Source organism: Rutidosis leptorrhynchoides, chromosome 3, assembly GCF_046630445.1.
Source record: "Rutidosis leptorrhynchoides isolate AG116_Rl617_1_P2 chromosome 3, CSIRO_AGI_Rlap_v1, whole genome shotgun sequence".
Lineage (NCBI taxonomy): Eukaryota > Viridiplantae > Streptophyta > Magnoliopsida > Asterales > Asteraceae > Rutidosis > Rutidosis leptorrhynchoides.
The window spans coordinates 259,218,398-259,233,061 of NC_092335.1; positions in this window are offsets into that span (position 1 = coordinate 259,218,398).

Here is a 14,664-nt window from a genome sequence, read left to right on the forward strand (position 1 = left end):
ATGTTTTCCCATTTCCATTCCGAGATTTCGGGTTGTTGAAGTAGACCTGATGGTTTTTGATGCTCAGCTTTGACCTTATAACACGTCAAACATTCCCCTACGTATTTAGCAACATCGGCTTTCATACCTGGCCACCAAAAATGTTTCTTAAGATCCTTGTACATCTTTCCCGTTCCAAGATGTATTGAGTATATGGTTTTATGAGCTTCTCTAAGTACCATTTCTCTCATATCTCCAAATTTTGGTACCCAAATTCTTTCAGCCCTATACCAGGTTCCGCCTTCCCGAATATTAAGATGCTTCTCCGATCTTTTGGGTATTTCATCCCTTAAGTTTCCCTCTTTTAAAACTTCTTGTTGCGCTTCCTTTATTTGAGTAGTAAGGTTAGTGTGAATCATTATATTCTTAGCTTTTACTCTAATAGGTTCCATGTCCTTTCTGCTTAAAGCGTCGGCTACCACATTTGCCTTCCCCGGGTGGTAACGAATCTCAAAGTCGTAATCATTCAACAATTCAATCCATCTGCGCTACCTTATATTCAGTTGTTTCTGATTAAATATGTGTTTAAGACTTTTGTGGTCGGTATATATAATACTTTTGACCCCATATAAGTAGTTCCTCCAAGTCTTTAATGAAAAAACAATCGCGCCTAATTCCAAATCATGCGTCGTATAATTCTGCTCGTGAATCTTCAATTATCTAGACGCATAAGCAATTACCTTCGTTCGTTGCATTAATACACAACCGAGACCTTGCTTTGAGGCGTCACAATATATCACAAAATCATCATTCCCTTCAGGTAATGATAATATAGGTGCCGTAGTTAACTTTTTCTTCAACAATTGAAACGCTTTCTCTTGTTCATCCTTCCATTCAAATTTCTTCCCTTTATGCGTTAATGTAGTCAAGGGTTTTGCTATTTTGGAAAAATCTTGGATGAATCTCCTGTAATAACCAGCTAGCCCTAAAAATTATCGTATGTGTTTCGGAGTTTTTGGGGTTTTCCACTTTTCAACGATTTCAATCTTTGCTGGATCCACCTGAATACCTTCTTTGTTCACTATATGACCGAGGAATTGAACTTCTCCCAACGAAAATGCAAACTTTGAAAATTTAGCGTACAGTTTTTCTTTTCTTAACAACTCTAGCACTTTTCTCAAATGTTCTTCGTGCTCTTGGTCATTCTTTGAGTAAATAAGTATGTCATCGATGAAAACAATGACAAACTTGTCAAGGTATCGTCCACACACTAGGTTCATGAGGTCCATGAACACAGCTGGTGCGTTAGTCAACCCAAATGGGATAACCATAAACTCGTAATGACCGTAACGCATCCTAAAAGCAGTCTTTGGAATATCATCCTCCTTCACCCGCATTTGATGATACCCAAAACGTAAATCAATCTTCGAATAAACCGACGAGCCTTGTAGTTGATCAAATAAGTCGTCGATTCTCGGTAGTGGGTAGTGGTTCTTAATGATAAGTTTGTTCAACTCTCGGTAGTTGATACACAACCTAAATGTACCATCCTTCTTCTTGACAAACAAAACAGGAGCTCCCCACGGTGATGTGCTTGGTTGATACACAACCTAATCATATTCAAACTTTAATCAATTTCTATAACTATAACAATCTTATTTTGAGTGGAAATCTTACTTGAAATTGTTTTCGTGTCATGATTCTGCTTCAAGAACTTTCAAGCCATCCAAGGATCCTTTGAAGCTAGATCTATTTTTCTCATTTCTAGTAGGTTTATCCAAGGAAATTGAGGTAGTAATGATGTTCATAACATCATTCAATTCATACATATAAAGCTATCTTATTCGAAGGTTTAAACTTGTAATCACTAGAACATAGTTTAGTTAATTCTAAACTTGTTCACAAATAAAAGTTAATCCTTCTAACTTGACTTTTAAAATCAACTAAACACATGTTCTATATCTATATGATATGCTAACTTAATGATTTAAAACCTGGAAACACGAAAAACACCGTAAAATCGGATTTAAGCCGTCGTAGTAACACCGCGGGCTGTTTTGGGTTAGTTAATTAAAAACTATGATAAAATTTGATTTAAAAGTTGTTATTATGGGAAAATGATTTTTATTATGAACATGAAACTTTATCCAAAAATTATGGTTAAACTCAAAGTGGAAGTATGTTTTCTAAAATGGTCATCTAGACGTCTTTCTTTCGACTGAAATGACTACCTTTACAAAAACGACTTGTAACTTATTTTTCCGACTATAAACCTATACTTTTTCTGTTTAGATTCATAAAATAGAGTTCAATATGAAACCATAGCAATTTGATTCACTCAAAACGGATTTAAAATGAAGAAATTATGGGTAAAACAAGATTGGATAATTTTTCTCATTTTAGCTACGTGAAAATTGGTAACAAATCTATTCCAACCATAACTTAATCAACTTGTATTGTATATTATGTAATCTTGAGATACCATAGACACGTATACAATGTTTCGAACTATCATGTCGACACATCTATATATATTTCGAAACAACCATAGAAACTCTATATGTGGATGTTGGAGTTAGCTATACAGGGTTGAGGTTGATTCCAAAATATATATAGTTTGAGTTGTGATCAATACTAAGATACGTATACACTGGGTCGTGGATTGATTCAAGATAATATTTATCGATTTATTTCTGTACATCTAACTGTGGATAACTAGTTGTAGGTTACTAACGAGGACAGCTGACTTAATAAACTTAAAACATCAAAATATATTAAAAGTGTTGTAAATATATTTTGAACATACTTTGATATATATGTATATATTATTATAGGTTCGTGAATCAACCAGTGGCCAAGTCTTACTTCCCGACGAAGTAAAAATATGTGAAAGTGAGTTATAGTCCCACTTTTAAAATCTAATATCTTTGGGATGAGAATACATGCAGGTTTTATAAATGATTTACAAAATAGACACAAGTACCTGAAACTACATTCTATGGTTGAATTATCGAAATCGAATATGCCCCTTTTTATTAAGTCTGGTAATCTAAGAATTAGGGAACAGACACCCTAATTGAAGCGAATACTAAAGATAGATCTATTGGGCCTAACAAACCCCATCCAAAGTACCGGATGCTTTAGTACTTCGAAATTTATATCATATCCGAAGGGTGTCCCGGAATGATGGGGATATTCTTATATATATGCATCTTGTTAATGTCGGTTACCAGGTGTTCACCATATGAATGATTTTTATCTCTATGTATGGGATGTGTATTGAAATATGAAATCTTGTGGTCTATTGTTACGATTTGATATATATAGGTTAAACCTATAACTCACCAACATTTTTTTGACGTTTAAAGCATGTTTATTCTCAGGTGAATACTAAGAGCTTCCGCTGGTGCATACTAAAATAAGGACAAGATTTGGAGTCCATGTTTGTATGATATTGTGTAAAAACTGCATTCAAGAAACTGATTTTGATGTAACATATTTGTATTGTAAACCATTATGTAATGGTCGTGTGTAAACAGGATATTTTAGATTATCATTATTTGATAATCTACGTAAAGCTTTTTAAACCTTTATTTATGAAATAAAGGTTATGGTTTGTTTTAAAAATGAATGCAGTCTTTGAAAAACGTCTCATATAGAGGTCAAAACCTCGCAACGAAATCAATTAATACGGAACCCGGTATAGGGCTGAAAGAATTTGGGTACCAAAATTTGGAGATATGAGAGAAATGGTACTTAGAGAAGCTCATAAAACCAGATACTCAATACATCCTAGAACGGGGAAGATGTACAAGGATCTTAAGAAACATTTTTTGTGGCCAGGTATGAAAGCCGATATTGCTAAATATGTAAGAGAATGTTTGACGTGTTCTAAGGTCAAAGCTGAACATCAGAAACCATCAGGTCTACTACAACAACCTGAAATCCCGGAATGGAAATGGAAAAAATTACCATGGATTTCATTACTAAATTGCCAAGGACTGCAAGTGGTTATGATACTATTTGGGTAATAGTTGATCGTCTCACCAAGTCAGCACACTTCCTGCCAATAAGAGAAGATGACAAGATGGAGAAGTTAGCACGACTGTATTTGAAGGAAGTCGTCTCCAGACATGGAATACCAATCTCTATTATCTCTGATAGGGATGGCAGATTTATTTCAAGATTCTGGCAGACATTACAGCAAGCATTGGGAACTCGTCTAGACATGAGTACTGCCTATCATCCACAAACTGATGGGCAGAGAGAAAGGACGATACAAACGCTTGAAGACATGCTACGAGCTTGTGTTATTGATTTCGGAAACAGTTGGGATCGACATCTACCGTTATCAGAATTTTCCTACAACAACAGCTACCATTCAAGCATTGAGATGGCGCCGTTTGAAGCACTTTATGGTAGAAAGTGCAGGTCTCCGATTTGTTGGAGTGAAGTGGGGGATAGACAGATTACGGGTCCGGAGATAATACAAGAAACTACCGAGAAGATCATCCAAATTCAACAACGGTTGAAAACTGCCCAAAGTCGACAAAAGAGCTACACTGACATTAAAAGAAAAGATATAGAGTTTGAAATTGGAGAAATAGTCACGCTTAAGGTTTCACCTTGGAAAGGCGTTGTTCGATTTGGTAAACGGGGGAAACTAAATCCAAGGTACATTGGACCATTCAAGATTATAGATCGTGTCGGACCAGTAGCTTACCAACTGGAGCTACCTTAACAACTCGCGGCTGTACATAACACTTTCCACTTCTCAAATTTGAAGAAATGTTTTGCTAAAGAAGATCTCACTATTCTGTTGGACGAAATCCAAATCAATGAAAAACTTCAATTCATTGAAGAACCCGTCTAAATAATGGATCGTGAGGTTAAGAGACTTAAACAAAACAAGATACCGATTATTAAGGTTCGATGGAATGCTCGTAGAGGACCTGAGTTCACCTGGGAGCATGAAGATTAGATGAAGAAGAAATACCCGCATTTATTTCCAGAAGATACGTCAACACCTCCAACTGCTTAAAATTTCGGGACAAAATTTATTTAACGGGTAGGTACTGTAGTGACCCGAACTTTTCCATGTTTATATATATATTAAATGAAATTGTTATTTACATGATTAAGTGTTTCCAACATGTTAAGCAATCAAACTTGTTAAGACTTGATTAATTGAAATAGGTTTCATATAGACAATTGACCACCCAAGTTGACCGGTGATTCACGAACGTTAAAACTTGTAAAAACTATACGATGACATATATATGGTTATATATATAGTTAACATGATTTTATTATAAGTATGTATCTCATTAGGTATTTTAACAATGAGTTATATACATAAAAATGAGACTATTAATTTAAGAAACTCGAAAACGATATATATAACGATTATCGTTATAACAACGTCTTACTAGGTACATATGAATCATATTAAGATATTGATACACTTGGTTAATTATGTTAAATGATAATTAAATATATTATTAAGTGTCTTAACAATGAAATACATATGTAAAAATAAGACTACTAACTTAATGATTTCGAAACGAGACATATATGTAACGATTATCGTTGTAACGACATTTAACTGTATATATATCATACTAAGATATATTATATATCATAATATCATGATAATATAACAATTTAACATCTCATTTGTTATAATAAACAATGGGTTAACAACATTCAACAAGATCGTTAACCTAAAGGTTTCAAAACAACATTTACATGTAACGACTAACGATGACTTAACGACTCAGTTAAAATGTATATACATGTAGTGTTTTAATATGTATTCATACACTTTTGAAAGACTTCAAGACACTTATCAAAATACTTCTACTTAACAAAAATGCTTACAATTACATCCTCGTTCAGTTTCATCAACAATTCTACTCGTATGCACCCGTATTCGTACTCGTACAATACACAGCTTTTAGATGTATGTACTATTGGTATATACACTCCAATGATCAGATCTTAGCAGCCCATGTGAGTCACCTAACACATGTAGGAACCATCATTTGGCAACTAGCATGAAATATCTCATAAAATTACAAAAATATGAGTAATCATTCATGACTTATTTACATGAAAATAAAATTACATATCCTTTATATCTAATCCATACACCAACGACCAAAAACACCTACAAACACTTTCATTCTTCAATTTTCTTCATCTAATTTATCTCTCTCAAGTTCTATCTTCAAGTTCTAAGTGTTCTTCATAAATTCCAAAAGTTCTAGTTTCATAAAATCAAGAATACTTCCAAGATTGCAAGTTTACTTCCAAGTTTTCTAAAATCATTCCAAGTAATCATCCAAGATCAAGAAACCTTTGTTACTTACAGTAGGTTATCTTTCTAATACAAGGTAATAATCATATTCAAACTTTAATTCAATTTCTATAACTATAACAATCTTATTTCGAGTGGAAATCTTACTTGAAATTGTTTTCGTGTCATGATTCTGCTTCAAGAACTTTCAAGCCATTCAAGGATCCTTTGAAGCTAGATCTATTTTTCTCATTTCCAGTAGGTTTATCCAAGGAACTTGAGGTAGTAATGATGTTCATAACATCATTCGATTCATACATATAATGCTATCTTATTCGAAGGTTTAAACTTGTAATCACTAGAACATAGTTTAGTTAATTCTAAACTTGTTCACAAATAAAAGTTAATCCTTCTAACTTGACTTTTAAAATCAACTAAACACATGTTCTATATCTATATTATATGCTAACTTAATGATTTAAAACCTGGAAACACGAAAAACACCGTAAAATCGGATTTACGCCGTCGTAGTAACACCGCGGGCTGTTTTGGGTTAGTTAATTAAAAACTATGATAAAATTTGATTTAAAAGTTGTTATTATGGGAAAATGATTTTTATTATGAACATGAAACTATATCCAAAAATTATGGTTAAACTCAAAGTGGAAGTATGTTTTCTAAAATGGTCATCTAGACGTCTTTCTTTCGACTGAAATGACTTACAAAAATGACTTGTAACTTATTTTTCCGACTATAAACCTATACTTTTTATGTTTAAATTCATAAAATAGAGTTCAATATAAAACCATAGCAATTTGATTCACTCAAAATGGATTTAAAATGAAGAAATTATGGGTAAAACAAGATTGGATAATTTTTCTCATTTTAGCTACGTGAAAATTGGTAACAAATCTATTCCAACCATAACTTAATCAACTTGTATTGTATATTATATAATCTTGAGATACCATAGACACGTATACAATATTTCGACCTATCATGTCGACACATCTATATATATTTCGGAACAACCATAGACACTCTATATGTGAATGTTGAAGTTTGCTATACAGGGTTGAGGTGGATTCCAAAATATATATAGTTTGAGTTGTGATCAATACTGAGATACGTATACACTGGGTCGTGGATTGATTCAAGATAATATTTATTGATTTATTTATGTACATCTAACTGTGGATAACTAGTTGTAGGTTACTAACGAGGACAGCTGACTTAATAAACTTAAAACATCAAAATATATTAAAAGTGTTGTAAATATATTTTGAACATACTTTGATATATATGTATATATTGTTATAGGTTCGTGAATCAACCAGTGGCCAAGTCTTACTTCCCGACGAAGTAAAAATCTGTGAAAGTGAGTTATAGTCCCACTTTTAAAATCTAATATTTTTGGGAAGTAAGACTTGGCCACTGGTCGATTCACGAACCTATAACAAATATGTACATATATATCAAAGTATGTTCAAAATATATTTACAACATTTTTAATACGTTTTAATGTTTTAAGTTTATTAAGTCAGCTGTCCTCGTTATTAACCTACAACTAGTTGTCCATAGTTAGATGTACAGAAAATAAATTGATATATATTATCTTGACCCAATCCATGACCCAGTGTATACACGTCTCAGGCTAGATCACAACTCAAAGTATATATATATATTTGGAATCAACCTCAACCAAGGTTGGAGATCTCGGATCTTGGGGAGATCTCATTTGGACATTTTTTGGGAGATCTCGGCATCTCGAAAAAATCTCGGGGAGATCTCGGACGTTGACTTACATTGACTTTTTAGTTTTTATAGAATAAATATATACAAATAAATCAATATATGTATATTTATATACATTTTTATAAGATTTTACAAGAAAATACAAGAAATGAACGAGAAAATCCAAAAAATTACGAGATTTTATGAGAAAATTCGAGAAATGAGCGAGAAATTTTGAGAAATCGTGGCTTTGACCAAGTTTGACCCCGTTGACCGAGAAATCTCGGGAGATGGACATCTCGTCTCGGTGGCTTTCCAAAAACGAGATCTCGGAGAGATCTCGGGGAGAAATAAGGAGATTTACAACACTGACCTCAACCCTGTATAGCTAACTCCAACATTACTGCATATAGAGTGTCTATGGTTGTTCCAAATAATATATATATTTAGGTCGATATGATATGTCAAAACATTTGCATACGTGTCTATGGTATCCCAAGATTACATAATATATTAGAATACATGTATAATACAATACAAGTTAGCTAGGATATGATTTGTATAGAATTGTTACAATATTTCCCGTAGCTACAACAATCAAAAAATATCCAATCTTGTTTTACCCATAACTTCTTCATTTTAATTCCTTTTTGAGTGAATCAAATTGCTATGGTTTCATATTGAACTCTATTTTATGAATCTAAACAGAAAAAGTATAGGTTTATAGTCGGAAATATAAGTTACAAGTCATTTTTGTAAGAGGTAGTCATTTCAGTCGAAAGAACGACGTCTTGATGACCACTTTGAAAAACATATTTCCACTTTGAGTTTAACCATGATTTTTTGATATAGTTTCATGTTCATAAGAAGAATCATTTTCTCAGGAGAACAACTTTTATATCAAAGTTTATCATAGTTTTTAATTAACTAACCCAAAACAGCCCGCGGTGTTACTACGACGGCGTATATCCGGTTTTACGGTGTTTTTCGCGTTTTCCGGTTTTAAATCATTAAGTTAGCATATCATATATATATAGAACATGTGTTTAGTTGATTTTAAAAGTCAAGTTAGAAGGATTAACTTTTGTTTGCAAACAAGTTTAGAATTAACTAAACTATGTTCTAGTGATTTCAAGTTTAAACCTTCGAATAAGGTAGTTTTATATATATGAATCGAATGATGTTATGAACATCATTACTAATTTAGGTTTTGTGGATAAAACTACTGGAAATGAAAAAAGTAGATCTTGCTTCAAAGGATCCTTGGATGGCTTGAAAGTTCTTGAAGCAAAATCATGACACGAAAACAAGTTCAAGTAAGATTTCCACTCGAAATAAGATTGTTAAGGTTATAGAAATTGAAACAAAGTTTGAATATGAGTATTACCTTATATTAGAAAGATATCTTACTGTAAATAAGAAATACTTCTTGAGGTTGGATGATCACTTTACAAGATTGGAAGTAAGCTAGCAAACTTGGAAGTATTCTTGATTTTATGAAACTAGAACTTATAGAATTTATGAAGAACACTTAGAACTTGAAGATAAAACTTGAGAGAGATAAATTAGATGAAGAAAATTGAAGAATGAAAGTGTTTGTAGGTGTTTTTGGTGGTTGGTATATGAATTAGATATAAAGGATGTGTAATTTTGTTTACATGTAAATAAGTCATGATTGATTACTAATATTTTTGTAATTTTATGAGATATTTCATGCTAGTTGCCAAATGATGGTTCCCACATGTGTTAGGTGACTCACATTGGCTTCTAAGAGCTGATCATTGGAGTGTATATACCAATAGTACATACATATAGAAGCTGTGTATTGTACGAGTACGAATACGGGTGCATACGAGTAGAATTGTTGATGAAACTGAACGAGGATGTAATTGTAAGCATTTTTGTTAAGTAGAAGTATTTTGATAAGTGTCTTGAAGTCTTTCAAAAGTGTATGAATACATATTAAAACACTACATTTATATACATTTTAACTGAGTCATTAAGTCATCGTTAGTCGTTACATGTAAGTGTTGTTTTGAAACCTTTAGGTTAACGATCTTGTTAAATGTTGTTAACCCATTGTTTATTATATCTAAAGAGATGTTAAATTATTACATTATCATGATATTATGATATATTAATATATCTTAGTATGATATATATACAGTTAAATGTTGTTACAATGATAATCGTTACATATATGTCTCGTTTCGAAATCAATAAGTTAGTAGTCTTGTTTTTTTACATATGTAGTTCATTGGTAATATAATTAATGATATTTTTACTTATCATAATATCATGTTACTATATATATATCCTTATATATGACATCATATAGTTTTTACAAGTTTTAACGTTCGTGAATCACCGGTCAACTTGGGTGGTCAATTGTCTATATGAAACCTATTTCAAATAATCACGTCTTAACAAGTTTGATTGCTTAACATTTTGGAAACACTTAATCATATAAATATCAATTTTATTTAATATATATAAACATGGAAATGTTCGGGTCACTACAGATGGTCTTTCTCGAGCACCATTCCCTTGTACGATTGGTTAACCATGGTTGTGTATTGATTTATTATTAGCACATTATATTGTATGGGTTATATGCTATCTATTGTGCTAGCTTGCGGTATTGGAGATTTTAGCATTATACTTGCAATGGTTTGCTAATTAAATTGCTAGCATGAATGCGGTATTTGTGTAAGTGTTTGCAAGTAAGTAGATTATATATGTAGATGTGTAATTATTGCATTCACTAAACATTTTGCTTACCCTCTGGTTGTTTACTCTTTTTAGGCTCCGGCGTGGATAAAGGCAAAGGTATACGTTTGGATTATAGATATCCCCTTTGATTATGCTAGAGGATTACTTTTGAAGTTCGACCTAGGTTTGGGTAGTTAAACCCCAAACACCATGCTCGGGTTTTGTTTGGTATTTAAACTTGTCGGGTTGAAACTTGTATTTTAGATTGAAAATGGGTGAATGTGGCCCGCCTGATGAATCACTCGAATTGTGGATGAAAACATGTAACTTATTTGTCTTTTGGGATTGAACATGTTTAAAGATTTTAATTTGGGGGACTTATGTTTTTCAAATGAAGGTAGAATCAGCTCCCAGGAGGAGCTACGCCGCGTCCTTAATGAGGCGCGCCGCAGTGGTAAGTGTAAAACGGTAACAATAGCTTTTGGTGTTACTGATCTCCAGCTCTCCATATGAGCCACGCCGCGGCTAGGAGAGGCGCATCGCGCCAAGGAGCTGACAACAATGTTTTGTAAAAAAAAATTGTGTTAATTAACGGGTTGGGTCGTTACATGCGCGAGTCGCTGTCTCACCGCACCACCAAGTTCACGTCTGAATGTCAAAATATCCCTAACCTCCCAGAGTCGCAACATATTTCGGCGTACATTATTGGAATTTGTCAAGTCAGGCACCTATATGTGGTGAAGTCCATGATGAGAAAGTTACCCGGAACATTTTCTGATGCCCTACGAATGGTAAGAGACTAAGACTGAGAAGTTTGCCAATGCCATTGTGGCAGAACACAAGACAATAGAAAGGGTGGACCGTGATGACAGAGGTAGCGCTCGGGGTAATCAATCTAACCGACGCTTCAAAGGAGGCGCCAATAACAACTTCAATCGATCCAATAGCAGGGCATATTACCGCAATCAGCACCGCCCTTATGATAGGTTTGGACCAAAAAGGCTATCTGCGGACGAGGAGGCACTAATCAAGTCACTGTAAAAAGAGCCTAAGGAAATCTTTGTGACGGAGGAGATTAGCAAGCATTTCATGCATCCCAAACCTATTTAACCGCGATTCGTGGTTGATGAAAGTCAATATTGTATCTTTCGAAAGGATAAGGGGCATGGTACGATCTTTTTTCGAGAGTTGAAGTAGGTAATTTTGGAACGACTCGGGTTATGAGAGTTTGATCACCTTAAACCTGGAAAGGGGGGCAATGGAGTGCGAAATTTGCATGGTAAAAAGGCAAGGATAAGGCTCCAGAGAAACACATTTACATAATACAAATATGGCATGTTGGGCATGTCTGAAAGGCCGAGGTACTACAAAAATGGGAATGCGCTCCTATAACTTCCCTAGCCATTTGGAATGTTGGCCAACGGATTTACCTGTTATCATCACGACGATCGTTGAATGTTGCCTTGTGTCAAGGATCTATATTGACACGGGTAACGTTGGTGATGTTTTATATTAGCATTATTTTTTTGCAGATGCCGTAGGGAATCAGGGATTAACTCAAGCCACCACTACATCCCGTGGAGGGCTTCATAGGTATCACGACGTGGCTAATAGATCACATCACTTTGGACGTCACGCTAGGCAACGGGGATAAGCAGCGTATCGTCCCTTTAACCTTCATTGTAGTAAGAAGCCCCTCAAAGTACAATGTTATACCGGGATGCATCGCGTTGCAAAACTTTAGGGTAATAACATCCATCGTCCACAGAATGGTGAAATTTCGAACAAGATTGGGAGTCACGATGTTACACTCTGATTGAGTACCGAAGTGTGCTTACATATCACAACCCGTGAAAGGGGAGCCGGATGTAATCGGAGATGACAGAGTGATCACTAACCGTAACTTCCTGGAAAAGATCATTAAATTTGGAGGCACGCTGATGGCGGACACAAGAAAGGCTATGTGTGAAATCTAGTCCACAAATGTAGACGTTTTTGCAAGGCAAGAATTGGATATGATGGGATTCCCAAGGGAGGTGGCCGAGCATAAGTTAAATGAAAACCGAAGTGTAACTCCAGTACGCCAAAAAGGAGAGGCATGGCCCCAGGGCACAGTGTTTTTCTACGAAACGTGGTAGAAAAACTTGTTGGAGCAGGTATCTTAAAGGAAGTTAAATATCAAACGTGGGTTACAAACCCGGTCCTCGTTAAGAAGACTGATGGGTCATGGCGGATGTATGTTTATTTTACAGATATCAATAAAGCATGTCCAAAGGATAATTATTTGTTACCGGAGCTTAATTGGAAGGTTGAATCGCTTGCAGGTTATCATTTTGAATGCATTCTTAACACACACAAAGGTTACCATCAAATCCAAATGGCCGAGGAAGACGAAAACAAAACAACGTTCTGTATGAAAAAGGGAAATTACTATTACAGAAAGATGCCATTAGGTCTGAAGAATGTTGAAGGAACATACCATAGGGTAATTGATGCCACTTTTATGGATTAGATAGGCCAGAACGTCGAAGCCTATGTTGACGATGGTGTGATTAAAATTCACACAGAGGAAGATCTTTTAAAGGATTTCTAAGGAATGTTTGATTCATTACGAAGGATAAACATGAAACTAAACCCATAAAAGTGTAGTTTTGGTTTTGAGAACCCAAGTTTATTGGACACGTAGTAACGTCATGGAGAATCTAGGCAAATCTGAAGAAAATTATGGAGATAGAAACAATGGCATCACCAAGAAAAAAGAAGGAGATACGTAGCTTTAATGGGAAGTTGGCAGAGTTGTCTAGATTTCTATCTATGGAAGCGGAATGTTCATTACATTTCTTCCAGGATTTGAAAGCAAGCATTGGAAAACATTTCGACTGGACGGCCAAGGCGGTGACAGCCTTCCACGATATGAAAGCTCTGATGAGAATCTTGCCCACATTAACCACCCCAGTCCCAGGTAACAAAAGTTAACCCAATTATTTTTGTAACAAAATTGATCTCATGGTAAGCTAACGTTCACAGTTTGAGGTGAGACCTTTAATGTTTATCTGGCAGCCGCCGCAGAAGCCATTAGCTCAATTCTTATCGTAGAGTGTGTAGGGACACAAATGCAAGTGTATTTTGTCAGAAAGTGTTGCAAAATGGCGAAGTTAACTATACACCTGGATAAAAATTAGTCTTTGTCTTAGTACATACGACTCGCCGGTTGAGGCGTTACTTCTATGTGCATCCCAACCTGGTGTTGACAGACACACCTATAAAACAGGCCGGGTAACCATTGTATAATGAATGCACCAAGATAAGTCTAACATCAGCCTTAAAGGTATTAACTAAGCTGATGATCTAAGGACGTTTAGCTAAGTTGGCCATTGATCTAGGAGAACACATGTGACGCCCCGTACAAAACCATCGTGTACGATTCGTCAACAACAGGATCTTTACACGGTCAAATACTACATGCTAATTGAAAACCAGTTTTGCATTCATAAAAGATAGCGTTTACAAAAGATAACGTGACACAAAGGTTGTTACAAAGTCATTATTTGAAAATAACATAAACTTCAAATGCAAAAGAAAAGTTCCATGATTGAGACATCTCTAAGTAACGCAGCGGAATTCTAGCACATCAGGTCCTTAACAGCAAGTTTAAACACCAAGACATCAAGTTTAAACAGCGGAAGCAACAAACCTCTAAGCACCTGAGAAAACATGCTTAAAAACGTCAACAATAATGTTGGTGAGCTATAGTTTAAGTTGTAACAGTAATGTAAGGTAGGTCACGAGATTTCAGTGTTCCAAAACAGCATGAAAAGTATATGTTTAACCGCGGGCACTTGGTAACTAACTTAACATTTATAACCCCCTAAAAGTACACTTGGCGAGTGCGTATGTTTACGAAGTATTAAACACCCATTAAATGCTAGCGCGACTAGCCC